Consider the following 25,707-nt stretch of genomic DNA (forward strand, 5'->3'; position numbering starts at 1 on the left):
CAGTGAGAAAGTCGGGGCTGCATGCTGTGGGCCGGACGGGCGTCACAGCCCTTATGCTAAGTGAGAGGAACGGTCGCAGCCCGGTCAAAGGCTCAGAAACAGCCAGAACCTCTCCTGCGAGAGCGACCAGAACAGGGGGCTCCTCTGCGGGGGGAACGACCTGGGTGGGGACACAGGACAGCCTTGAGGGCTGGCGGGCGTCTGGCTCTCAAGCCGGGTCATGGTTACGCAGGCGCGTCCGCTTTGCAAAGTTTATAGAGCTTAAGCTTTGCGCCCTTTTACCCTATGTCTGTTATCCTTCACTCAAAAATCCCCCCAAAGAGGGACGCTCTTGTCTTAACACTTGAAATAACTGCACTGCTGGACACTCAGCCCCACGGCCAAGCTTTGGGACCAGGTGGCCCTGAGTTCACTGACTAACCTAAGTCACTGCCCAGGCCCCTGGGCTGGTGATCGGGGTCGGGGTGGGGAACCACGGGAGTGAAATCACGCCCTCCACCCCCCTGCCACCCCGCTCCTTCCTCCCCTGCATGAGCAGCTGGCCCGTGAATGTCTCTTGACCATGAGGTCCCTTAACCCACCGCAGGGAAGGAGTTTGCTGCCCCACACCTCCCCCCACGTCAAGCCCGCCCTTGGCGTCAGTGGCCAGGAATGTTCAGTTACTGCCCCAGAAAACCGTGCCGGCTCCAAGACCCACCTCTAAACTGCATGGGATACATTGGCCTGGGCCCCCGATGGCCCAAGCCCCTCACTTATCATTGTTACTCATGAGTTCAGGAAACGTGCTGCTGGATCTTTCCCCTCCCGGCAAAAATGCCCCAAACCTCCGTGGGCCTCCCTGCCCGCCCCCAGGATGAATTACACCGGCTCGTAAGCACACGACTGTCACTCCCCTGCTGCTCACAGCTGGGGCCATATTTCAAATAGCAATTAATTGACGACAAATAGTAATTAATGGGCCACATTCCTCCTTCAGTGAAGTACACAATTCCGTGCTCCTCGCACTGGGGATGGGCCACACTCTTGTTTTCTTTTAATCTGATTTGAAAGAGGAGCGCTCTCTGGGCGGCAGGGACAGAGCCGGGTCCCCTGTGAGTTCATCGGTGTGGCATGCGCGGCCTCACTGCGCTCAGATATGAAAAGTCAACCGTCAGGGCCCTGCAGGGGCCTCGGGGGCGCGGGTGAGGAGCTTAATGAGCCGTGGTCCCAATTTATTAAAAATCATAAATATTCTCCTTGGAGGCCGGGGGCAGCTTCTGGCTGCTGTGTGTATGTGTGTACATGTGTGTGCGTGTACATGTGTGCACGTGTATGTGGGGGGGGACTGATTTCCTTTCTTTTTGTTTTTTGAATTTTATTTTATTTATTTTTTTATACAGCAGGTTCTTATTAGTTATCCATTTTATACATATTAGTGCATACATGTCAATCCCAACCTCTGTGGGACTGATTTTCAACGAGTGTGACCGAGCAGGCAAACCTCACTTGGAAGCAGGGTTTTGGATGTGGTCCACGTTTAAGTGCATGTCCCAGCATGTCCCTTGAGAAGGCCTCTCACCTTGCTTATGACAAGAGTGTCATGAAGTAACTGTACATCCTCATTATTCACTTGGCCCAATATTTGCTAGGTTCCTACTGGATTCTCAACCGTGTGCTCAACACAGGAAATAAAAATGGGTCAGACACGGCCCTTTTCATCAAGGAGTTCACAGTCTCCCTGGGGAGAATGACAGGGACATTTGACATGTGGGGACATAATGATTACATAATAATAGTAATAAGAACCAGCATATTAGGGTCACAGAAGAGCACTGCAATAACGTAAACATCTGTGATATAGTAATGTATGCATTTCTTGACAAATACATTCAATAACAAGATGTCGACTGTAATTTCGAACGAGGATAGACAGTTTCAAGGTATCCTCAACAATGGAAATGTGATATGAAAATATCTGATTTCTGCAGGGGAGAAGTTTCCTTGGTGCTGCTACGCTGCCATCATTTGCTGCCCGCATTCATGTCGGAAGCAACATATATGATTCAGCGAGAGGTTAGTGCAAATAGCGGTAGAATGTTTTTCCCATCCTAGTTTGTGGCCCTCCTGGGTTCCCCGTGGTCCAAGGGTGCAGGTCATGAACCCCTGCTGCAGGAGGTGAGAGCTGCAGTGCGGGAGAGGCCTGGGTCCCTGAGCTGCACTTTGGAGGGGAGAGCCGCCCGCTGGCCTAAGGAGTGACGTTCAGCTGGACCCCTGTCTTTGCTTCTGGGTCCCGAGCAGCAAGCGGAATGGGGGGAGAGCAGCTCTTAAAATCCTAACTGAACATAACCAGTTCCCAGATTCAAATTCAACCCTGTAGCTGGTGTTCTGGTGCTTCACTGCATTCCAAGCGGGTCTGTGTGTCACATACTCTGTCTCAAGGGAGGAATAAAGGCATCGTCTTAAGATTTGCCAAGGCATGCAATTACTTGAAAAAGCCCCAAACAGTCCAGGCCAAAGAGCTTTTTTCTGTGAGCAGTCTGGAAATCTAACTTTAGACGGTGTAGTTGAAATTGCTTTGAATACAATAGGGATGGAAGGAAGGGAGAGCTAAGAATTTTCAGTGGAGCGCCTTTATGTGTTAAGTGCTGTAGGAGATGCTTTTCACTGTCTCTATCTCACTGTACACTGTCTCTATCTCACTGTACACTGTCTCATTTAGCTGGAAGGCTCTGGCACTGCCTCACTGCAGAGAAGCATTTCAATGGGTTAGGGTGCAAGTAGCACATATCCAGACTAGTTTAAGCGGTAATTTGAATTTATGGACCCATGTAAGTGGAGAATCCAGAGGTCAGGCGAGCTTCAGGCTCGGTTTGTTCCAGCAGTTGACAGTGCCACCAGACTTGTGCTTCTCTTTCTCTAGGGCAGCTCCACCTACACAATGACTTCCCTCGAGGTGGTCAGGTGGCTGCCAACTGCACCAGATTCCACGCTTCCTTCTTCACCTACAGGAGAGGAGACGGGGTGTCTTCCCCACCTCACCCAACCCAAGTCCCGAGATTTTCTCTGATTGGATGGGTTTATGTTGCAGCCCCATTCTTGAATCCATAACGGTGTCAAAGCAGGTTGAAGTATGTGATTTTTCCAAACCACCTGGGGCCTGAACAAATCACATGACTAGGAGGTTCAGGTTCCTCGCAGGAAGGAAGGAAAGAAGGGGGATCACAGATTCTGAGAAGCAGTGAATTACAGCCACTGCAAACAAAACAAAACAAAACAAAACCCCAACAACAACTAACAATAACAGCAAACTTCTGATTATCAAACCGCGTGGGTCCAGTACCATGCTGCATAACCATCGCATTCTGTGCGCGCCCTGCAGGCTTTATCTCATTTCAGTCTCAAAACCCCTCAGCTGTAGACACTTCATCTCCCCATTTTGTACATGAGCAAACTGGGACCCAAGAGGTGCAGTGCTCTAAGTGTCTGTGTCTCGTCGGCGTCAGGTCTCCTGGGGAACCAGGTCCAGACGCCTCCCTGGAGGCCCCGCCCACTCTCAGCCTTGGTTTCCCCACCTGTAAAATGAGTTGGGGTAACTTTATCACCCCTAAGGGCCTTCACCGTTCTGATGTTCTAGGCTGCTTGAATCTCACCCTTCTTGGGAGTTGAAGCCTTGGCGCTCACCCTCTGTGTTGCCTTTAGCATCCATGACCCCTGGGTCTTGGGCTCCCTGCCGATGACGTAAGGAGCTCAGAGGTCGGAGGAGTGGCTCTGTGAGTGGCTCTGCTCAGGGCACACACAGCATATTTCAGGCGTGCCTTCTTGGAGGGTGGGGAGATATCAGCACCCCTTCCCAAGGGTGGGGTGGGGAAAAGACTCCCCATCTCAAGGGTAAAGTTCCTAGTCTGTCGGCCTAGACACGGGGAAGGAAGCCCAGGAGCAAAGCTAGCCTCACCTGCAGCCTCTCCACATGTGACAAGGGCTGCATTTTAAATGCGCTTTTTCAGAAGAGCATCAGGTGAAATGGTCACCCAAGCAGGGGGCGACCCGGAATAGCCAACTGCAGGCTGCTCTTTCCTCGAGAGCATCTGGGGCTTTCAGCTTTGCTGAGACACTGTGTCCCACAGTAACCAGGTCCATCCAACCAAACTGACGGATGAAACAGAAAAACTCACTCAAAGCCAGGGAACTTTGCTTTCACAGCATTATAACCACTGAGGACCAGGACAGACATTGGCTTAAGTGGACATATTCATGCGTCAGTTACAGAAGAACTAGAACACTGATTATGTCAACTCAATCGTCACCAAAGTAGCTTTCTTCATTATTTAAAATTTTTATTGGTTTATAACATTATATAAGTTTCATGTGTGCAGGATTCCATTTGTACTTCTGTCCACACTCAGCATGCTCGCCACCAGAACTCTAGTTTCCTTCCGTCTCATACTGTTGACCCCCACCACCCGTTTTGCCCTCCCAGCATTATGCACAATACCTGAGATACAGAAGCAACCTAAGCGTCCATCGACAGAGGAATGGATAAAGAAGATGTGGTACATTTGTACAATGGAATATTACTCAGCCGTAAAAACGATGAAATCTTGCCATTTGCAACAACATGGATGGACCAAAATATCTTTTTAAAAATGGATTCTGGGGACTTCCATGGTGGCACAGTGGTTAAGAATCCGCCTGCCAATGCAGGGGACACGGGTTCGAGCCCTGGTCCGGGAAGATCCCACGTGCCGTGGAGCAGCTAAGCCGGTGCACCACAACTACTGAGCCTGCACTCTAAAGCCCGGGAGCCACAACTGCTGAGCCCACGTGCCACAACTGCTGAAGCCCACGCGCCTAGAGCTCATACTCCACAACACAAGAAGCCACCGCAATGAGAAGCCTGCGCGACGCAAGGAAGAGTAGCCCCTGCTCACCGCAACTAGAGAGAGCCTGCGTGCAGCAATGAAGACACAACGCAGCCAAAAACTAAAAACAAAAATAAAATGGATTCTGGAGTCAAATGCTCACTCACTGACTACCTGGCAGTTTGTCCAGACATGTATGTAACGTGGTTGTCGACCATGAGAGCAGAGTCAGTGGTGTGCTGACTAGTGTTAACAGCCAGTTCTCTGGGCGGAAGCAGTGCTTGCTCATGGCCGTGGTGTAACTACTCTGTCTGTGGCTGATTTCAAGCTGCCTGTGGGACCTCACTGGGAACACATAGTCATCAGGTCTGGAGAGCCCATGCTGGGCGACTCCAGCACACCACTGCCTGGAAGGAGTGTACCATTCATTTTTCATGCAAACTAGGATGGCTTGGAGGGTACAAAGGGAGCGCAGTTGATGACTACACTGGACAACGGGCATAAACCAGGACACTCCCAGGCAAAGTGGGGCGCACCGGTCCCCCTCATTAGAGATCAGAGAGACCTGACATCCTCCCATTTTTCAGATGAGGGAAATGAGACTCGAAAGGCAGGATAACTTGCCCAAGATATGGAATATGTTACCTAATATCCCAACTGTTGTACCTTCATCAAGAGCACCTCAAATGGCAAAAATGAAGAAAAATAATACCAGCTGGCTGCACTGGGAGAAAAGCCATAGTGTCTGCTGGATGCAAGAGGAGACCAAGGGGGTCTACTCAGGGTCTTCGGGGAGAATGTGCACTGGCTACACCTGGTGATCCACGAAATTGCTCTTACCCTGAATACTCGCCCATCACCTGCCCTCTGAAGGCGGGCGCGCATCAAAAGCCACACATTAGACACGCGCACACCCTGCCCTGTGATGTGGGGCAGGGGACAGCGGCCTGCCGGGGAGGAACCTGGGTCCAGCCTCGTCTCTGCCTTGACTGCCTGGGGTCTGCAGGCTCCTTGCTTCTCCTCTCCTCTGCCTTTCAGATTCCTTACTTAAAATAAGGACATTAGCTTAAAAGGTGCATTTTGTTTTGCCCAGAGGATGATTTTGTTGTGTTTTTTTTTTTTTTAAAGAAATGCACTCAGGACCTGTGCCCCCCAATCCTGAAACATCCCCACTCCCTGGCTCTCCCGATCCTCTGATGGCTTGTTGCACTCGATTAAGTTCCACGACCGGCACATTTCCTAAACCTAGGCTGCCAGATTTAGCAGATTTAGTGTAAGCTTGTCCCATGTCGTATTTAGGACATACTTATACTCTAACAAGTACTCTTTTTTAGTCTGAAATTCAAATTTCACTGGGCATCTTGCATCTTATCTGGAAATTTTACAGAGGCGTTTGAGCGTCACATACCTAGACTAGAGTCTCTAAGGCATATTCCAGCTCTAAACGTTCATAAACATCCACTAATTCATTCAATAAGCATTTACTGGTTACCTATGGCATGTGCAGTTTTGCCTTCTGGAAGATACAGTTGAGTCCTTATCTAAGCCCAGAATCTACGTAGTTCAGTCTCAAAAATCCATTGCAATCCAAGTACACAGTATACCAATCAAAAGTAATTTCAGAATAACTCCGATACTTTACTTACTTTTCTTTAAAACCACAAAGGACTTGGACCTACCATCCCTAACAGCATGCCTGGAAAGACCCTCCTTGTCCTCCTTTCCCTGTGTGCCCAGATGCCGCATCAGAGCTGTGCACGCTGAAAGTCCTTCCCAAACTCCACTCTGAGCCCTGAGCCGCTTTCCTCTCCCCCCAGCCCCTCATTCCATTATTATGCTATAGACCTAGCTGCTCATTCGCTGAAGACTCTCCTTTGGGAAGAGAAAGGCAGTGTTGGCGATTTTAGAATATTCTGCAGTGGCCTCAAGGGACAGAGGAAACCCATGAACACATCTGTGTTTGGAATTTGTGTCCTGTTATCTGAGCACTTGGAAACCGCGTTCCCGCCCTCAAGAGAACTTACCAGCTACACAGGGCACAAGATATACTCAGTAAAATAAGTTGAAAATAGAGTTGCAGGGCAGCAGCATTTCAACACTGGGAAATAAATACGAAAGAAATAAAACAGAGGAAGAAGTCAAGGTAGGCTAGAGGAAGGCAGACGATGTTCTTGAGTGATCCGTAGCTGACACCATCGGGGCACTGCCTAACCTCTTCCAGCTCTCGGCACTCCCATCTCATTGGTGGAGGGCTGTCCGAGGTCCCCAGAGTCCGTTCTGCCTACACACATGCATGGCGGGACAGAGTTCCAGGGAATTAACCGCCCTCCCCCCACGCAGGAGTAGCCCGCAGTCAGTGACTAATGGGGGTTGGCGTGTCAATACCCCAGCTCCCTCCCTTGGGTGCGACAATCCTGAGGTCTGTGCTCTACATCATTTCCCAGATGAACTTGCTTGATAGTGACACCTCCAACCCTCCCCAGTTGACTCTGTCCCTTCTCTGGGTCCCTTCTCCACCTGCCCACTCCCCTGCTGGTGTTCCCTAGGATCACCACCCAAATAAACAACTCACATTAGAATCCTTGTCCTGGGGCAGCTTCTGGGGATCTCAAACACGACAGACACGAATAGCCCAAAGGATTGGCCAAACTCACCTCTGAGGTCAGAAGGAGACACCAACCCAGGAAGGGAAAGGTCCCAGAGGTTTGCCTAAAGAACATATTTCCTGCATTGAGGCCTGCCATTGACCCCTTCCCTCTCGAGAGCTCAGCAACCCAACTAGAGTAGGTGCATCCTCTCCTCCCACTCACAGATGGAGCAGAGGAGCTCAGAAAGACTTGGGACATTTCCCCACGAGTTTCTCTTCCTGGTTTTGCCTTCTCCCACCTCTGGCTCTTTCTATTCTACAAAACAGAAGCTGGGATCACAGCTGTGCTTACTAATGGGTACTATCTGAATAAGGATGATAACACCAATAATAGCAACATATCCTTAAAGAGGGCTTACTCTGTGCCCCGCACTGGGTGAAGCACTTTACATACATCACTCTCCCTCCCACCCCCGGCGTTTCATCTTCACAGCCAAGTGATGTGGTACTTTTAATATCCCCGCTTTACATATGAAGAGTGTAAACCTCTGAGGCTCAGAGACATTAACTGACTTTCCAAGGACACACAGCAGGGATGGGAGGAGCAACCTGGCTCCAGAGCTCACGCTCTTGAGATGCCAAGACCACATGGACCATGACCACGGAGGCCGTAACTGACCCAGAACCAAACAGAGGCAACCAGAGAGAGTCTACCCTAACTAGCCTTTCCTGGACATGCCCTTGGGTGCAGTTGACCGAAGAGCAGATGTTAGCCTCCAGACTCTTCATCTGGTGGGTGCATCGGCCTCAAGCTCCTCAGAGGTTCCAGACAGGGAAACAGCACAGCCTCTTTGGTGTGGAAACACGTGCTGAGGGATTTCTTTCAAGTTTCCCATTATTTGCTAGTTTTTCCTGGATGGAAAACCCACGAATGAGGAAGGTGGTATGCTTCAGCCCCCAGTGCCTGACAAAATCTATAGGGCAGAATCAGCAGTGGGAATTAGAGAACGCTAACCCCTCCTGGAATCTTCCGTGGAACGGATTCAAGCTGCTTCTCATCTTACCCAGAGCTTTCCGCCCACTACTGGAAGAGAACACGACGTGTTGCGTTTCTGAACCACTCGATCCTATGATCCACCGATGGTCCCCACGCGCTGGCTGGCCCGCCTTTCATCGTTCTTCCCCGTCGACAGCTGCACCGCCTGGCCTGCTGCTGCCTGCCGGGGAGACCTGTGAGGCCGCCTCAAGGCGAGACGTGAACCCGGGAATCTCATAAGCATTTTGTTCACACAACTTGGCCTTCTTGTGAACTCGCAGCCCGCTTCTGTTCAACTGACCCCCAAATTGCCTGGGTCACTGAGACAGGCCTGAAGGCCGCGGTTATAGCCCTGAGCTTGGGCTTCCAGCTACAGCCCAACACACATGGGCTTGGAATCCTGATCGGGTTACGGAATGAGCGAGAAAAAACTCTGAATGCGGACAGAATCGTGCAGCCAAACTGGCGTCCCCGTCCCACTGCAGTGTGTGGGAACCAGAAGAATCAAGCCTCGATTGGCCTGTTTTCCCTAAGAAAATGGCCACAAGGTCATTCTGCTGGAACCTCCTGCCTTGAGATGGTTCACGTCAGCCCCATTCGGAGCTCCGGCTGATGGGAACCTAAACATCTAGAGAGTCATCACGCCTCTAACAGGGAGAACCCTGAAATGTTCTCTTCTCGTCGGGAGCAGAGGAAATGCCTTCTGGGGGAGGGCCTGTAGGGAACCCAGACGAGGGAAGGGACTCAGCATTCAGCACCCCCCACCTCAGCCCGGAGTTGGTCCACACAATAAGGAAGTGAAAACTGGGCGCTAGGGGATGTGGAGCTGGGGAGAGCCCCGAAGTGGGGTTCACAGTGGGTGCTGGCCCCCTCGTCACCGTGTGACCCTGGGCCAGTTGCTTTCCCTCTCTGGGCCTGGGTTTGCTTGTCAATAATAACCATAACAGTAACAACCACAATAATAATAATAATTGCTGACTTTTAACAGTAATCAGTGCCCTTGTCCTGTTGTTTGCCCGGATCGTCTTCCTTGAACACCCCAACAGTAATGCTGTGAGGGAGGCGTTAGCATCTGTCTGTTTTTATCGATGGGGAAACTCATTTCATGTGCTTAAGAGTAATCTGCAGCATTTGTTTAAACAAATGCAGAGTCCCCTTCCATTCGATGTGCCAGGCGTCTAGTATTCTGCTGCAAAGAGTCTACGAGGTTCTGGGAAACGCCGCCAAACCGAATCGGGAGGCCTACGCGTCCTGCCCGCCAGCCCCCTCCCCACGCCCCGTGAAGCGTCCCCCTTGTCAGGGCCGGGAAGCTCCAGGCTTCTGTGAGACAATGTGGTCGCCATATGCAGGGCACCCAGCGCAGGCACGCTGGGTAAATGTTATTACAACGATAACAATGATTCCACTTAGGATAACAACGATGGAAATCTGCATTAAACGACTTTAAACCGCTGATACCTTCCCCTTTCCCCACTCACAGAGAAGAAAGGGATGCGAATTTGTCACTTGAACCAGCAGCTGTGGTTCATCTGGACTTCATCTTTTCTGCTATCATCTTTATTAGCAGGATTTTTTTTTAATGAGTAAGTTTTGAACTACCAGGTGTTTTGAATTTTTGTCTTGTTCTCTTGCATACAGGAGGAAATTCAAATAGAGAGCGACGTATTAATAAAAACCCAGTGGGAGGAAAGTGCAGCCTCTCCCCCATGGGGGTGCCTCTGCTCTCCCTGCGGGTCCCGCAGTTCTGGCCGAAGTCCCCAGCTCAGCCACTAGGAGTCGATCTGGGGGGCGTAATCTATTCCCCAGGCACCTGGCTGCTTCAGGCCCCGAGTCATCTGTGAGCTCACACAGCTGCAGCGCTGCCCCCTCCCCATGAATTCCCACTGAGGGTAGACTCAGTGTGATCGCCCCCCTGCCCTGAGCTGATCCCTAGCAAGGAGGGCACAGACTCACAGGCCTGTCCTGGTTATTCCTGTAGAATCTGCTCCCCATGCTAGCTGGGGAAGGAAAGGAGAGAAAGAAGATGCAGTCCCTAGTGGGACCCCTGAAAAAGTTCTGGACCAACTCTCCACCATGAGGAATAATCGCAACCGAGCATGCTGCCCCATGCGGGACCCGGGAGAGGCTGTAAGCCCCAACTCGGCCCCACGAAGGGGTCCTGGTCGTCCCCAACCAGCGAGGCTCAGAGAGCAGCTAACCCAGGGGATTGCAAGGTCCAAACGCATGCCCCTGCCCAGCGACGGGCACAGATGGCGCCTCTGCACAGCCTGGAAGAAAGAGGACGTCGGCCTTTCCCCAGGGGAAAGTCTGTCCACTTCTCTGGGGCTCTGGAGTCTGCTGGTGGCTTTTCCAGGCTCATTCTTATCTCCGAAAATCTGGGCAAGGACAGGAGGAGGAAGCAAAGCTGGGCTTTCTTTTTTTTTTTTTTTTTTGGTCTCTTATTGGTAGCTTCGGGGAAAGGGTCTGTGCAGGAGGTTGAAATTAACTAAAATGAGGTGGGGATTAGTGTGGGACCCCACTGGCCAGGTAATCCTGGGAAATGAGGGCCGACTTCAGCTCGGCACAGGCCAAGCCTCCCTTCTGGGACAGAATTAGACTTAAGAAGCCACTTGCTGATAAGGGTTAATCCATGGCTAAACGGGACGGTACCAGAAGCAATTAACATTCCTCGACTCAGTTTCCCTTTGTCTGCAGAGCACTTGCTCAGGGAGCACAGTCCCCACTTGGCCGCAATGAGTGTATCCACCCGACTTTCCATCCAGCATTGTCTCCCCGGGCTGGGGACACGCTGGGGCCGCATTTAAGCTGCTGTGTCATCTGGGTCACCCCCATCTCCCTGTGTGCTTGCCCTAAAACAGGGACTCCTGAGACACAGAGAAACACTGCAGATCAGCAGAAGGCAGTGTCAGGGATTTTCTGTGATGGTCTCCAAAACAGAAATGGAATGAAGAAGCCAGTTATGGACTGAGAGTCTGTGGATGTCGAAGGGAAGACAGTTTTTCCCGTGTTTTGGGTTTTTCTTTTTTACTGACACTCACCCCTCACTACTCCCAAAACAGACCCCAAATGTCTTATCTCATTGGGAAAATTACAAAAAACGAGAAGGCCAAAGAAGTTTCCGGAATGCAAAACCTCCAGAACATTCAAGTAACGATTAATGAGGAACAAGAACAAGTCAGCACCGCGAGAGTTTTGTGTCTGATTTGGTCTGGGAAAAGAGAACTGGGGGTGGGGAGGGGAATGTTCTGGAAAATGAATTCTTAGTGGCTGTGAAAAGTGAAGAAGGTGGGGTACCTTCCGTTGTCATAGATTATTACGTATTATTTATAGCTTATTGCTCACTATTTACTTATGATAGATTATTATTTATTATTTAGTTATTATAGATTATTATTAAGCTCCTCCTTTAAATGAATGCATCCCTTCACAGTGCCTGATTCCAGATTCTCGCCTATAATTGCACTATTTTGAGATTCAGCAATGACCCGAATGACAGCCCGGCTTAGTTGCAGTGACCCGTAGTGGTTAGCAACAGCCCCCGTACGACACCTGCGTGAGTGTTACAAGTCACTGCCACCCTGCTGGCTGCGTCCCGCTCCCCTGCTCCCCTCTCTGCCTGGGCATGAGCACGACGTCTCCCACTGTCCTGCTGTGAAATTACAGATTGCCGGTATTTTCCCAGCCTGGCTCCGCCTGGCTCACCACACGGCCCTGTCACCGTTTCCTCTAATAGCTGTTATGCGCAGAACTTCTTGATATCCAGTTTGAGTTTCCTTTGCCTCATTCATTCCATTCGTCTTAACTATGCTGCCCAGCACCACAGAGTAAGTTCCCACTTTCCTTGGAAGGAAAAGGTTCTTCTTCGTTCGTCCGTCCAGGGCACTCATTACATGTTAATTGTAGATGAGAAATGTCAATAAACAGAGGGCATTTCAGTTTAGCAGCGGCCACTGTGAGTCAGAGCTAAGAGACAAGTGGGGGAGCTTGGCATCCGTTGAAACAGAAAGGTGAGGACCGCAGTCCTAACAGCCAGCATCGAGCCACAGTTAAGGGGCTGGAAGCTCGGACACGCTCGCTCTTGCTGTGTCCTCAGCACAGCCTTATGAGGTCTGCATTACAGTGTCCATCTATCACAGACGTGGAAACAGAGGCTCAGAGAGCTAAAGTTAACGTGCCCAGGGTCACACAGCTCAGAGAGGAATGAGCTCCTGACAGCAGATCCTTTCTACTGCCTTCTATAGATGATCAGAAAAGGATTGGATCATGGGTTGCTCTCCTGGTCCAGTAAATAGCTGAAGTTGTGTGTTTGTGTGAGACGTCACGAGAGAAAGCAGGTGTGGCACCAGCAGGCTCAGGACGGCGTCCAGGACACCTTCGGGACGGCAGGTTCCCTCCGTGCCTGGCACTGAGTCCTGGGCCTGCTGTAAACCCAGAGCCAGGCCCATGCCCTGGACTCACCTTCAAGTTCCCTTTGAAACCCGCAACACTTCTTAACAAAGTCAAGCCTGTTTCCTTCCTGCTTCTCATTTTTCATCCACGCTCATACCACAAAGACCCTTTCAGAAAACACCGTCAGGCACAAACCCACCAGCCTCACCAAGAGAATTCGAGATAAGGTTGAAAAACCCCATTCACCGAGGCCAGGGCTTTTTCCCGTTTTCCACAAACCTGGCCCAGGCTCCCAAGCCTGTTGCTCCGTGGTATGTGAGCACCTCGTTCCTTTGGGTGGGGAGGGTGGGCAGGCTGCAGAGCCTCGGCTGACTAAGGAAGGAGAAAGAGGAGGGGCTGTGTGGAAACTGCATCTGAAGTAGCTGTTATAATGGTTCATGTTCACGGGGGCTGCCCTGAGCCAGACACCGCACTAAGAGCCGCTCACACATCGTCTCCACCCTTGTTATCAAATGACACACTTGGCACTTAATGCTGTGTAACAAATGACCCTGAGATCGCAGAGGCTTCCAGTAGCAAATATGTGTTTCTTTCTCTCAGATCTGTAAGCCGGGTGGCTCTGCTGTGGGCCAGGTTTAGATCTGCTCCACGTGTTGCCTATTCTAAGACCAGCAGCTACACGGGCATGCTTTTCCAGTGGTGGTGGCAGGAATACAAGAGGGTGAAGAGGAATCCACTGTGGCTCTCCAGGTCTTGGTTCAGAACTCACATGCTGTCACTCCTGCCCACACGCCACTAACCAAAGCCATCACCAAGGGGGAGAGAAGTACACCCCAGCCACAGTGACGGCCAGCAAGGTACAGAGGAGAGGCTGTCGTGGGCAGGTAACAGAACGGAGGAGGAACTGCAGGCTGACAGAGGTAATCCCTGGTGAGCAGTGGCAGGGCCAGTGGATGGCTCCAGAGCCCAGTGCCAAAGTGGACGCTCTGAACTGGAGGGAAAGATGCTCCAGTATTCCAGGCAGAGGCCCTCACCGCCTCAGGGTGGCCTTCTAGACCAGAGCAGCTCCCTTTGTCACTGGACGCAGCAGAGGACAGATCTTTAGCTGGAGCCGGACTGCAGAGGTCCAAATCCTGGCTTTGTGTGGCCTCAGTTTCCTCACCTGTAAAATGGGAGCAACACTGAACCTACAGCACAGGGTTACCATGAGGATAAAAGGGGTTGGTATTTATGGAATGCCAGAGGAGTGCCTGACCCACAGGAAGCGCTGCGTGAATTTGCGCAATCTCACGGAATCAAACAAAAACGCCTCAATCACTGCAGGCTGGGCAGTGAGAAGGCTGGACACGTGACAGTCCAGGCTGCAGGCGTCAGACGGAGGGACGCTGGGGGCTCACTGAGCACCTTCCAGGAAACGTTCACGGGGGTCTTAAGGAGCATGAGACCCAGTCCCTTGTGTCTCGTCCACCCATGGGGGGGGATCTAGCCTAGCGGTTGAGAGTGCTGGTTTTAGAGTCAGTCAGCCTAGGCCCTGGTACTCACGGTGTGACTTTGGACAGAGACCTTGCACCCTCGGAGCTCGGCTTCCTCTTCTGTGAGTTCCACGTTGGGCCAGCGTCGCTGGGGATGAAACAAGATGAAGAGCGGCAGGTCAGGTGCAGGGAGGGGCAGCGGGGAGGCCCGAACCGTGTCCTAGTCACGCAGACACTCGAGGCACAGACAGGCAACAGTGCCACTCTCCTCGCTCGATTCTGTTTGTCTTGTGAGATAGTTACTTTTCATAAAACAAGTTTTCATTTTAACATAAAATGAAGTGAATCAATTAATGAATTTTTATATTACTTAGTTTTATTTTCTAATGTGATAAATAGGATAGGAAAAGCTCTTCAAGATCCTGAATCAAAGGCCCTGCTGTAGAGCACGAGGAACTCTCCTCAATACCCTGCAATGGCCTATGTGGGAAAAGAATCTAAAACAAGAGTGGACATATGTATATGTGTAACTGATTCACTTTGCTGCACGCCTGAAACTAACACAACATTGTAAATCAACTAGACTCCAATAAAAATTAAAAAATCCTGCATCATGTCTAAGCGTGTCAAGTGTTCCTGGGATTAAAGGTTGGAGAACTGTTTGTTGTAAGCAGTGATTCTGAAGCCTGGCCGCACACACTGGAATCACCTGGGTCCAGCGCCAGGGTGTGTGATTTAATCTGTCTGCTGTTGGGCTCAGGTGCCAGGATCTTCAAAGCTTCAGGTGATTCTAACGTGCTTCCGAGCTGCGAAACCAGATCCAAGGCCCTTGAGATGCCAGGTTGGAAATGCAGAGTCCTGGGCCCCACACCAGACCTTCAAATAAGCGTCTGCATTTGAACAAGAGCCCCAGGAAAATCGCTCACAGAGCGAAGTTCAGGAGGTGCCGCTTCAGATGATCTCTGAGCCTCAGACTCCGATCGCACGCTGTCTGTTGTCAGCTCTCTGTCTTCCACGACCAGGTTGCCATGGTTAGTTTTCCTTTCTGCAGTCTACACAGGGGTTGTTTTAAAAGAATACCAGGTTAGACCCTTCAAAATAAGTAAATAGAAATGATTTTGTAGTTACAGATTGTATAGATTACCCACGACTAGTAAACTTCTCTCTCTTTACGTTCTCGTAACTTAAACACAGCCAAAGTATATTTACTCTTCAGCTGAGGGAGAGGGAGAAAGGGCTGATGGCTTCTTTTCAGCATTCTCTCTGAAGGAGAGTGAGTTCCTAGCCCTTAACGCAAGAGAAATGCTTCTTTCAACAGGTACGTGTGCCATTGTTTAAAAGACATATCATCTCTTGGGCTTCCCTGATGGAGCAGTGGTTAAGAATCCACCTGCCAGTGCAGGGGACATGGATTCAAAGAAAAATGGATAGGAAACAGAACTGTAACTGTGATGGAGCTGATTCCATCAGTATTCTTTCAGGTCTTGTGATTTGATTCTAGTCGTTTATGTGTTCCTCAGTTTCCCTATTTGTGAATTTTGGTCACATTTCCATTATGACCATCTGTTAATAAAATGCCACATCTTTCCAAAAAAAAAAAAAAAAAAATGGTCCAGGAAGATCCCACGTGCCGCAGAGCAGCTAAGCCTGTGCGCCACAACTACTGAGCCTGCGTGCTACAACTACTGAAGCCTGTGTGCCTAGAGCCCGTGCTCCGCGACAAGAGAAGCCACCGCGGTGAGAAGCCCGCGCACTGCAACGAAGAGTAGCCCCCACTCGCCGCAACTAGAGAAAGCCCACGTGCAGCAACGAAGACCCAACGCAGCCAAAAATAAATAAATTAATTATTTTTTAAAAAGGCATATCATCTCAGCAGTAAGATTTTCCCAAGAACTTTTCACCATCCAAGGAGGTGGCTCTGGTTCAGTGATAAGAGCTGTCTTACATGAAAAAACACCAATTGACTCTCCACCTCACCCTGTTAGGAGCTGTGTGACCCTGGGCAACTCACGTCGCCTCTCTGAGCCTGTGTCCGCAACAGTCAAATAGTACTAACCCCAAGTATCTCACACGGGTGTGGCGGAAAGGAAACACGCTATCAGGTGTAAACATTTCAAGAGCAGAGTTCAAGATGCATTATTGTTTTGCATTATTACTTTAACCGTAAAGTATGATTGCAGAGGGAATGCATGTTCCACATACAGACTTCAAGGGGAAAAAAACACAGAGAAGTGCAAAGGATGGAACGAAAATTGCCAGAAATCCCATCCCAGTGTTTAAAAAGCTTGTCAAGCCCATGAGGGGGTAGGGGAGTGTTTACCACATCGCTCTGTAAGGAGTCCTGGCTTTGGTGGCTCCACGTTCACGGGCACGCGTGCCCGTGGGTTTACGCGTGAGTTGGGTTGGCACACAGCGTGCAAAGCAAGGGCTGGGTGAGCTTCTGGATGTTTGAATTAGTTCATTATTATAAATGGAATTTTGAAAATTAATCTTACGGTATGTTAATTTTAGAATAAAAATTTTGTAAATGGCAAAAAAAAGAGCAGGGATTCTGTATTCTTATCCTCTTAGACATGTCTAGCACATTTAATGCAAGTCTTCTGTTCACATAGTGACTGTTTCTCGGGACTTAAAGCTTCAGCAATGGGGCTGCCGGCACCTTCAAAGGCTTGTCGGGCTCCTAAGAGCCTCCTCGTTTGCCCGATGTTTCTTTCAGGGAGTGAGTCTTAGATTTCTTGAGCACAGGGAGGCAGGGACAGAACGTGTGGGGTGCCCTCGAGTGTCGGGGTGTCCCTTTCCTGCTGGAAGTGGGGTGACAGCAGCCAGCGGTTAGGGAGTCCCCAGCAGACGTCGGGCAGCAGGCTTGGGCACAAAGGATGGGCTCCATCACTCATACATAAGTTAGTAATAATGGACGTTGCTGCCTGGTTTACAGATGACTTTTTTTAAAATTTCATTTTATATTGGAGTATAGTTGATTAACAGTGTTGTGTTAGTTACAGGTGGTTTTTCAGCTTGTCCAGTTAAACAACTGGCCCACGTTTACAGTGAATTAAGTGGTAAAGTGGGCAAACTGGTTGTGAAGACAGGTCTGCAGGCTCCAGAGGCCTGAGCGTTACGTGACTCAGCCTCTCTGCTGGAGACTAACCTCGGGATTGTCACTTTCTAACAGGGAGGCTTAAGCCTGACAGACTCCACCTCCTGCTACACTGCACTCTACCCCCAGGACAGTGACGCCCCGAGGGAAGGGTCCATTTCTCTCCATCTCTGCGCCTACACAGCCCTGCACGCACGTGGGCCCGGATGATTCCTGGAGGAAGCTACCTCTTTGGTGAGTAAGATTCCGGTCGGTTAGCACCATGGGTGGCGTTCTTTCCCTCTGTCTTCACACATTGCTTTAGTGTCATGGCTTCTACTGGTCTAGAGGAAAGGTTTAGGAGTAAAACACAGAACCTTGGACAGCCCCGGACCCACCATTTTTAAAGGAAAACTGGTGTGAGAACTTGTTTTTCAAGCTGGCAAATGTCGTACAAACGAAGAGAGGTGAACGTAGAACTGCTAGCTGTTCTGTTGCTTCTCAGGACATCCCGACACCAGAAGGGTGTGGTCAGTGTTTGGACATTGGCTCTGCTCTGGTGTGTCTCGACTAGCTGGGAAAACTGTCCTTGAAGGACCATAAACAGATCTGAGCGCTAACATCATGGGAGTTCTTGCCATAAACTTTTTGGTCTGATGTCAGTGTCCCAAGGGACAGCTCTGAATCAGGCAGAACGGCCAAGTCACCAGACCCAGACTTGTAAAACCACAGGGCCCAAGAGGCCGAGGATGATGTATCAGTCAGGAAGGGCCAAGACACGCTGAAGTAACAAACAACCCCCAAATTCTGAGGTTTATTTTTTTTTAAATAAAGGCTTATTTCTCATTCATGGGGCAGGTCCATTGTAGGTCAGCAGGGCCCTCTGCCCAATGACTTGATAATTCCAGTTGCCCTGTGAGGCATGGGGGATGTGGAGGGTCTCATGGCAGCACTGAGGCACCCCAGCCCAGAAGTGACCCATTTCTCACTGGCTCATGACTCATTGGCCTGAACTAGTCACCCAAAAAGGCAGGCAGTGCAATCCTACCAAAATCCTGGACAGGAAACTACTGGAAATAGTTGGCAAACACAGCACATGTGGATATGACAACCACATGTAGCTGTTAGATTTCTGACCGATTGCTAATGGCTCACAGAGAGCAGGGTTGAGAAGGGTTCAGAGGTCTGCCGGAGAACATGAGCTGACCTATAAGCCGCGCCTGGGGTGGGTGCTGGCCTGGGGTTCTATGTTCCAGGGAAGCGCCGTTCTGGCCAACACCAACTTCCTCATCTCGCTGATGAGAAACCTGGGGTCCCAGAGGGAAAATGGCAGTCCGGGTGACCAGGCTAGTTAGTGGCAGAGTGAGCTGGAGTCCAGGCTTTGTTTCTCCTTTCAGCTTATTTATCACGCTACTACTTCTAGGACTCGGCCGAAAAATCAGACCATTCAGAGTTTTCATTTCCTCCCTCTGTTACATACCAAGGTTCCTTTTCACTTATTAAAAAATAAAAAAAGCAGGGCTACCCTGGTGGCGCAGTGGTTGAGAGTCCGCCTGCCGATGCAGGGGACACGGGTTCGTGCCCCGGTCCGGGAGGATCCCACATGCCGCAGAGCGGCTGGGCCCGTGAGCCGTGGCCGCTGAGCCTGCGCGTCTGGAGCCTGTGCTCCACAGCGGGAGAGGCCACAACAGTGAGAGGCCCGCGTACCGCAAAAAAATTTAAAAAAATTTTAAAAAGCAGCGCGGTCACTTTGTGACCCATTCCTCTCTCTTCTCAAATCTGGAGGCACTGACCCAGGGGGGTCACATTGAATGCTGGGTGTAGAGCTGTTGATGTGAATGAAAAAAACGAACAGAGGAAGAAGATCTGGCTGCATCTCCGTTGTTTGTTTGCAAGACTGAAACGATCCTGTCCTTATTTTTCAGTGGAGGGTCATGCGGCTCAGCCACACGCTGGCATTTGGGGCTGTAATTCCCACCAAATGAGTCAGCAGAGAGAAGAGCACAGTTTTTCAGCAGACGTCTTTGAGTTGGTGCCCACTACCATTAAAAAGAAGTCCTGTTTATAACGCGACTCTGTAATAAGCGCAAAGCCCCATACACCTCATACCCAGGGTCATCAGCGTCCCGGGGACCTGACCTCCCCGCCTCCCCCCGCCCCCGCCGCCACCATCAAGGGTAGACACAGCCGGCTCGTTCCAGCATGGGAACACTCACTTGCTTCCTTTTCGGAGGACAACATTGGCAGCACTTCTCAGTGCTGGAACACCCATAATGACCTTTGGAAACTGTGACTTATATTCCACCCTGGGATCCTGGAAGAGTGTGCGTGTGCACCTATACACACGCACGCACACGCACGTGTGCCCATGTGCCCGTGATGAGTATGTGCTGCAAACGTGTTTTTGTCCACCTCAGGCAGGAGCAGCTTCAGCTATAGATACAGACAGCCGCAGCCTGCCTGCTGGTTCAAGCGCTGAACAACTGGGGCTTAAATGCCACTTCCAGCCCAGAAAAGCAGCCCGTCCATGGCTTATTTATACTAATGTGTAAATGACTGACACTGGTTTTTTGGAACAAGTCTCAGTAGGGCGGCGCTGCTGAGAGTGCACAAGGTCACAGAGGGTTAAAGGTGTGTTAAAGGGGAGAGGGAGTTGCATTAAAATAAAGGAGAAAAAGCACAAACAGAAAGTGGTATAGGATGGAAGGCAGACTTTCTCCTATCGGATACTTGCCAAGAACAGACGTGGATCTCATCATGACTGTGGTCTGAGCTGAGACCCATCCAGTCTCTCCTCACCGTGCTTGCTTGGCTGGAAAGCTTCCGGTTTGGGGCTGCACTAGCCCACGGGCTTGGTGTTGTCCCCGGGCTTTTCTGTCTCTCAGACCACCCCCAAAGCACACCTGCGTCACTCCATTTAGACAGTCTTTTGCAAGCAACAAACCTGGGCTCCCAAAACCAAACCTCGTTCTTTGACGTGTTGTGTTGAAATAAAAGGCAACCTGCAGAGGGGTGTTGGGGGCGAGAGCGGAACGGGGTGGGATGAAGGATGCCGGGGATGGGAGCTGGGTCTCTCGGAGTCCCGGGAAGGTGGAGAGAAATCCACGGAAGGGGCCTGGCCACAACCGCATTCAGGGTTACTTGAGTCTTTGTGCCTTTTCCCTGAAGTGCAGCATCTCACAAGACTAAAAATGTATCATTATTCTCAGGCATGGAAAAATAAATTGGGGCTGGTTTGGCTAATGCAACTCAGATGCGGTGCCTCTCCTCCCTTCTGCTGGAGCTGCGAGGCCTCGGCCCATATCTGATCTGGAAGAAAACCCACATCTCAGGGGCTGTGATACGCATCTCCGCCCAAGCATGTGTGTGTGAGCGCGCCTGGCCGCCCGCCGATGTCAGGACATGCGCTTGGCAGAGCTCTGCGGGGGCAGCCCCGGGGGTGATGGACCCGTTAAGATGGCGCAGGTAGGATACAGGTGAGCTGGGCCACACCCCTGGCCATCTGCTGGCGCAAGGGATGCCCGTGAAGCTTGTCTCTCATCGCTGCACGCGGTGGAGAAGGCCCTGGGTGGTGCTGTGCGCCTCTGGGAAGCAGTCCCAGCAGACACTTCACCTCAGCCCTTGGTGGTGAGGTCTGCAAAGACCGTGTTTCCAAATAAGGTCGTATTCACAGGTTCCAGGGATTAGGGCTTGAACATATCTTTTTGAGGCACACAAGTAACCCAATATGGAGCTCTCAGACATATTCACTCATTTAATACTCACAACAGCCCTATGAGGTGGTCGCTACTGTTATTTCCATTAGACAGATGTGGAAGAGAGGCTCAAAGAGGCTAAGTTTCTAAGCCAACATCACTCAGCATTTTAACATGCAGAGGCGGGGCTTGAACCCAGGCAGAGTGCTCCAGATAGCTTGGGGCTACTATGAATAGCGCTGCTGTGCTCGTCCACGCACAGGACTTTGTGTGGACGTGCGTTCTCTTGGGGTACCATCTAGAAGCGGGTATTACTGGGTCCTATGGTGAGTCTGTATTTAACCTTATAAGATAGGCCGTCCTGTCTTCTTCACAACGTGTGAGAGTTCTTGTTGCTCATATGTTCGCCAGCACTTGGAATTATCAGACTTTTTAACCTTAGCTGTCCTTGTGGCCGCGTGGGGATATTTCATTGTGGGTGTGATTTGCATAAAATGAGTGCACAAAATAAGATGCAAAGTAAACAGAGAGAGAAAAAGAAATGCATCTAAAGCATTCAGATCAGGCTTCATAGCCAGGAGGAGTGCTGTACGAATACTGAGTTGTGACAAAGTTTCATCTGTGATGAAATGAGAGCCGTGAGAAAAAACAGCCAAGGGGGCAGGAGAACCAACAGAAACCTCAGCTCTCGCCATCCAGATGCTCTGTGAATTCTTTTCCCTGCTCCGTTCCCTGCTTCCTGCTCCCATGTTTGCAGGCTTACGTGTCAATTGGAGCCCCAGCTTGGCCACAAAGAGGGTCCTTCACCTTCAGAAGAACCTGCGGCCTCGGAGAGCTGGAGAAATGGGCCACCTGGCCCCGCAGTGCCTTCTGAGGAATCTCTGACTCACCGACATCCTTGACTGTCTCCCATCCCTGCCTCGCTTGCCCACGCCCCAAGGGGTGCTGACGGGGACCATCTCCCACAGGAGCAACGTGCACGTGAACCCCTGTGCCAGGATTTGCTTCCCAGGAAACCCAAACTAACACGTGACCCATTGACTGGAGGGGAACAGAATATGTGAAACTGAGCCATTCTGAACAAAAATCCACAACGTACCGTCATACTCAGAGAAGGTACATGGTGAATGCAAATGAGCGTGTACACATCTCGGTGTTTCATGGATGCCAGCCATGCAGCCTCATATGGGGAGGCCACCAGCCCTCCAAACACAGTGACACACCTTACGGCCAAGCGTCCTAGCGTCTGTTGGCCTCGACACACCCTCTTACCCTTCAGGAGGAAGTGGTGGCCTTCTCCACTATGCGTCACTTGAAAGGAACTCTTAAAATACCATCTGAATGAAGAGCCCACCCAGTCTGCCCAGGCCACCCGCAAGTCCCCACATCGCATCTATGGCCGACTGGACCTTCATGGCAATGGTCACTTTCTAAAAATAGAAGCCCCTGCCCCGCAGAGTCGGGGGAACCACAGGAAGCAGTTGAAAACCACTTCCAGTGGCCGTTCTGCCTCCAGTAAGTTAGGAATAGAAGTGGGGCTGCTGTTGGATTAATAGGTCGTTTGCCTGGGCCATCAATCAACGTGGAGCAGCCCCGCATTTAGACGAGCTGCTGGGGGAGCGTGCCTTGTGTGCCTGGGCGGCCGGATCCATTCCCAGTCCTTCGAACCCCGCGCCAGCACAGGCGTCAGCAAAGTTCCTTAAATCGCAGGAAATGAACTTCTGCCTCTTTAAATCCCTGCAGCAGTTCCACGGGGCAGCCCTGCACCCCCAATGGCAGCTCCAAACAGATTTCTTTCAGTCCTGGATTTGACCTAACTTCTCCCCACCGCACAGCTGCTTGTATTGTATTGTGTTGTGTTGTGTTGTGTCGTGTTGTATTTTTCAAACAGCTGTACACGAGGAGGACCTCAACAGCTGACCTCAGCAGTGTGGGGTTTTTTTTCTGTTGTGTGTTTTTGTTTTGCTGCAGCGCTGCCGACCTGAGGCTTGCCTCACACTTTGTAAAATTCACAGCAGCCGTATAAGAAAATACCAAGTTTGTCAGCTAACCCTGGTCTTTATTACAGTAACCGCCGTAATGTCAGCCAGCTGGGATGGTCCCAGCAGGCTGACACCCATCTGGGGGCTGGATAGGCCGGGCCTGCCTGACAGGGCTGGTGCCTTCCAGATGAGATGCCAGCTTCCACGGTGATGGAAACAACGAGGTCTTCACCGCTCGCTACTGCTTCTCTTAGGACAAAATGCAGAGGGAGGGAATGTTTCATTGGTAAAAGCCACAGTCAAAGTTAAAGCCCGAGCGCTCGCCGTGGCTGCACCCCACAATCTCGTGGGCAACCCCCTCCTCTGGTCAGCCGCCGCTCACTAGATTCCAGGCGCCAAGACACTTCCGTGCAAATGACAGCTCAGGTCCCTTGTCTCTAGGACCTGACATCTGGGGCGGGGCCAGGAGACCAGGAAGAAACAAATTAAACCACTCCTTAAGTAAGCCTCAAAAGCAATCGTGCAATTAAACAGATCAACACAAACAAAACAAAGGTGGCTCAGTGGGCTTTCGCAGGCCTGGCAGTGGGGGTGGGGTGGGGGGCTGGATGTCATAGTTTGTGAGGGCAAAAGGTAGGGGACGACTGTCCCAGAGCATATTCTGGACCCGGAGCTGTTAGTGACCCTTCAGCCTGGACAGAGAAAGGGGGAAATGAATCAAAGTAAAAGCATGTACTGAAAACGGCGGCCAGGTCCCCGTCCCCATGGCCGCATCACTGCTCGTGTTCTGCGGCCTCCTTACATCCTGGCCCTTTTCAGGTGGGAGATTTGGGGCCCTTTCCATCCATTTATCAAGGAGGCACTCATCTGGGGGAGGACCCTCCTCTTTGGTGCATTTAGACCCGAGCTTATGGAATTGAGGAGTGGCCTCCGGCTCTGAAGCACAGGAAGTGCAGACTCGGGGCGCTGGGAGTAGAGAGAAGAGGAGGACAGACCCTCGGAGGCCTGTCCTGGGAAGCTGGACCCAAAGCAGGTCCTGAAACAGAGGAGAAGCTCTGGTCTCCTCCCCTCCATGGGCACCGTGTGTGGCAGGCACACAGTGACACGTCTGTTACTCACATGAATGCCTGCCTGTGTTTTGACCAAGACTTAGGTCATATTTGAAGTCTTAGCCCAGGTTTTCCACAGGGCAGTGGGTGCTCGGGGACAAATTTAGCCTCCAGTGAAGGAGCAGAGTCTTCCAAGGCTGGACGCAAAGCCAGCGTTGACCCACGGAGCGTGTGCAGCTGGACGTGCAGCCGTGTCGTCTCCAAGCCTGGCCTTTTCTGTCTTTGCCGTGAGGTTTCCCAGTTTCAGCTGCCTCTAATGACCTCCTTCCCGATGTAAGACTAAGCCCATTTTATTTGTACCATATGTCACAGATGCTGGTATGTGGCGTGGTTTGAGAAGGCTAAATCTGCCCATTGATTTGGGGTTTTTAGGGACCCTTATCGGGCTGGGACGGCTGACCGCTCTCCACCCGTCATCTGCGTATCCACAGGGGGCCTGCGGCGGAGTCACAGGGTCAGGCTGTCTGTCACCCCCCAGATGTTTACAATCTCAGAGGGGCTGGAGCCAGAATCCAGAGTGGTGTTCGGAAGACAGCAGAATGAGGAAAGTCTTTCTTGTTTTTTCCCTAAGATGCTCAAGGCTTGAGTTCCCAGGCTTCTGGATCAAGGCTGGTTGACTGGGCTCCAGCCCCTTACAGGCTGGACAGTCCAGAGCTTAGAGTGCAGCTCCCTCCCGGCATCTCGGCAGGAAGTGGCCTGGGAGGCTCTAACGCAGCATCCAGCGGGATGATGACAGTGGGGGCGCTGCTGGGCCTGGCTTGGGGCCCACAGACCGTGAGGGCCATTGCAGTGCTGGAGGGACCACCCAGTGGAAGGCAGCCCTAGACCGGGCAACAGGCTGGGCAGCAGGGGGCTGGGAGTGGGGCTGCAGGGTCCCTGCAAGAGGGGACTGAGCTGCAATTAGTCTCCCCAGGAGGCCAAGGTCACAACGAAGGTCTAGTCCCCGAGAGGGAGGGGAAGAGGTCGTGTCTGGCCTGACACCAGCCTGGGGTTTCCCTTTTCAATACACCTTTCGTTGTGTATTCAGTAAGTCAAACCAACAGCACTTCTGCGTCACCTGACCTTCTAAAAGCTGGCAGACTCTCTTACCATTGTGCTTCTGGCTCCTCTTCCGGAAACATTTTTGAGAGATTTTGCATCTTAGAAGAAGAGTGAGGTGCGATCTTGGGGGCATGAACACTTACAGCCATTACGGTCATGGCTCCTTCCCAAGAGGATGCTTTCTCAAAGCTGCCTTTTGGTATACAGTGACTCAGTGACCCTCTGATGATTTGGGATCTCACTTTTATTTCGTCTAAATGTAATCTTGTCGTTCGTCCGTAGGAGCCTAGGGGACTGTCATCAAATAAAAGAGACAAGCCCAGCACATGGTAGGCACTCGGCACTTTGTTGAATACATGAATAAATTATAAAGTAAAAAAAAAAAGGAAGCATTTGACATCTGCATCTCAGAGTTAGGCCAGATACCCTTTTATTTAAATGGAATTCCGTTTAGTGATTCAGTGTTTTTTGCCTGCTTATAG

At 51.0% G+C, this 25,707-nt stretch overlaps 1 protein-coding gene across 1 annotated transcript in view; it reads left to right on the top strand.

The window, feature by feature from the left end:
- Window positions 1–25,707, top strand: part of CUNH16orf95 (chromosome unknown C16orf95 homolog) — a 475,446-nt gene that overhangs the window by 390,839 nt on the left and 58,900 nt on the right. The window contains exons 19-20 of the mRNA XM_027119903.1: window positions 1,968–2,052; window positions 17,495–17,653. The gene's annotated coding sequence lies outside the window, so the exon portion shown is untranslated. The remainder of the gene's footprint in view (window positions 1–1,967; window positions 2,053–17,494; window positions 17,654–25,707) is intronic.

Source organism: Aethalodelphis obliquidens, unplaced genomic scaffold (assembly GCF_003676395.1).
Source record: "Aethalodelphis obliquidens isolate GAN/ISIS:26980383/991018 unplaced genomic scaffold, ASM367639v1 scaffold20, whole genome shotgun sequence".
Classification (NCBI taxonomy): domain Eukaryota; kingdom Metazoa; phylum Chordata; class Mammalia; order Artiodactyla; family Delphinidae; genus Aethalodelphis; species Aethalodelphis obliquidens.